At 48.4% G+C, this 2,500-nt stretch overlaps 1 pseudogene across 1 annotated transcript in view; it reads right to left on the bottom strand.

The window, feature by feature from the left end:
* Positions 1–971: 971 nt before the first annotated feature.
* LOC311327242 (broad substrate specificity ATP-binding cassette transporter ABCG2-like) overlaps positions 972–2,500 on the bottom strand; it is a 6,189-nt pseudogene continuing 4,660 nt past the window's right edge. Inside the window, exon 8 of the transcript in view lies at positions 972–1,081. The product of the transcript in view is annotated as a broad substrate specificity ATP-binding cassette transporter ABCG2-like (transcript). The remainder of the gene's footprint in view (positions 1,082–2,500) is intronic.

The raw sequence follows: 2,500 nt of genomic DNA, 5'->3' as shown, positions 1-2,500 counted from the left end.
CAGATTAAGTCGATAACAGCCTGGCTCACACATTAGCGAGGTGTGTGTGTTTGTGTGTGTGTGTGTGTGTGTGTGTGTGTGTGGATGTGTGTGTGTGTGTGCGTGCGTGTAGATGTGTGTGTGTGTGTGTGTGTGTGTGTGTGTGTGGCCGAGTTCCAGCATATCCACAGGTCAGAGACTCTTTCTCTCCGTTGACAGTTAACTATCAAAACCCAACAGAAGCTTTAAACCATTTCAAACTACTATTTCAGATGTAGGCTAGGTCTATCTAATGCACCTATTTTAGAGTGTTTGTGTGCATCGTTTTGACAGAAATACCGGTGCTCAGATGAAACAACCCAGTATGATAACATGCTTCTGGGTAGTTAGACACACACTACTCAACCAGCTGTTCAGTCATTCAGCATCTTGCCAGGGCGGGATCGGAACATCTAACCAATTAACTCACATCAGAGCCACCGTCCCATCCCGTAGGCAAGGCAACGTGTTTTAGAGACATCATCATCTTGAATATGAACATAATCTTCACCATCACCACCATCATCATCATCGCTACACGGTTATGTCTGGCAATTGGCTTTGGATAGTCCGATCGTTGTGCCATGGGGGGCAATGGAATACAAAACAAGCACACCCACCTCATAAGACTCATTTAAAAGTGGATTCGAGGCAACAGTTGATGAAGACGAAGGACAAAACCTTCTCCTGTGTGTGTGTAGAGAGAACAGACTACCGGGCGCCGTTTCCTCCGTCCCGCGACGAACAGCGCGTCGATTAACGGCGATCTCTCCGTGATCAGAAGAGAAAGAGGCGAGCTGGAATCAGGATCGTCAGGATCTCGTATCATGGATCCCATTCACATCCCATTCACATCCCATTCACATCCAGAGGTTTTACGCGATGCGGAAGTGTGTGCTGGGGACGGGATGGAGACGCTCTCCGGGGAGGGTCTTCCTGCGTAAATGTGTGTTTCAGGAGCGTTGATGCGCGGAGATCCACCGGGGGGGTCGTTTCTGGGCGGTGCAAGCACATGCCAGTCGGTAGTGTGGAGTTAAGCTGTAGTTATGGTTTCTTTTGTATTCTAGAACAAAGGGAAGTGAAACAGAAGATCTCGAAGTCTGTATGAGCGCGGTCTCGTGTGGTCCGCCCATGTTACAGACCAGATGAGGCACAATTAGGCAACATTATCAAGACCTAAACTGACTTCTGATCACATAGTCGACTGCAACAACAGCGGCGAGAAAAAAAAAATCCTTCCATCCTGAAATTGTCAAGAGTTTTACTAATGTCGAGTTCCTGCTGTCATTCTGAAACTGGCCGCTAGAGGGAGACCGAGTCACACGAAAGAACCACGGGAACCCTCGATGCGTCACCGCCTGCAGACCAATCACTCAAAGAGCTTTTAAAAGTAACTCAAACCAGATAAACACACACCATCTCCCTCTCTCACACACAAACAAACAAACACACACACCGAGAGTACTGCAAATATGTTTATTAAATGCACATTATGACCAGCATAAGCACTCAGCAGGTATAGCGGCTGCTTTCGTTGGTTAACATGAAATACCTGCCTTAGCGTCCCGCCCCTAAAGCTCTCTGATTAGCTGACAGCGCAGCCCTGGAGCAGTGACATCACTTTGTAGTCCTTTAAAGGGCCCACACTGGTAAAACCACGACGGTCACGATTGAAAGGACTACAGATCGATGTCACTGGCTCAGGACTCCGCCTATAACTCATTATAGCTCAACCTAAGTACCGTTTAAACATTTTTATTACGAAATACCTGACTAGAAACTGCCCAGAAGCTTTCTGCTTTTAATATTAAAATAAAGAGATGGGATCAGAGAACCGTTAGTTCTCTCAGTCGGGGAGGGGGAGGAGGACAGGGCGGAGTCATGATGTCATAGACATGAGACACGCAGATGATGATGTCATAGAAAAGAGACACGCTTGGCATGTTTGGTCCAGAGCTGAGAGAGAGAGATGAGGAGAGAGAGATAGAGAGAGAGAGATAGTTGAGAGGAGAGAGAGAGAGAGAGAGAGAGATGAGGAGAGAGGGAGAGATGAGGAGAGAGAGAGAGAGATGAGGAGAGAGAGAGGGAGAGCAGAGGAGAGAGAGGGAGAGAGATGAGGAGAGAGAGAGAGAGATGAGGAGAGGGAGAGAGATGAGGAGAGAGAGAGAGAGAGAGAGAGATGAGTAGAGAGGGAGAGAGAGAGATGAGGAGAGAGAGAGGGAGAGAGATGAGGAGAGAGAGAGAGAGAGGGAGAGAGATGAGGAGAGAGAGAGGGAGAGAGATGAGGAGAGAGAGAGAGAGAGGGAGAGAGATGAGGAGAGAGAGAGGGAGAGAGATGAGGAGAGAGAGAGAGAGAGGGAGAGAGATGAGGAGAGAGAGAGGGAGAGAGATGAGGAGAGAGAGAGAGAGAGGGAGAGAGATGAGGAGAGAGAGAGAGCAGAGGAGAGAGAGATGAGGAGAGAGAGAGAGAGAGAGGGAGAGA

This window comes from Borostomias antarcticus (genome assembly GCF_949987555.1).
Source record: "Borostomias antarcticus genome assembly, chromosome: 31".
NCBI lineage: Eukaryota > Metazoa > Chordata > Actinopteri > Stomiiformes > Stomiidae > Borostomias > Borostomias antarcticus.
This window is presented reverse-complemented; position numbering and strand designations above follow the sequence as displayed.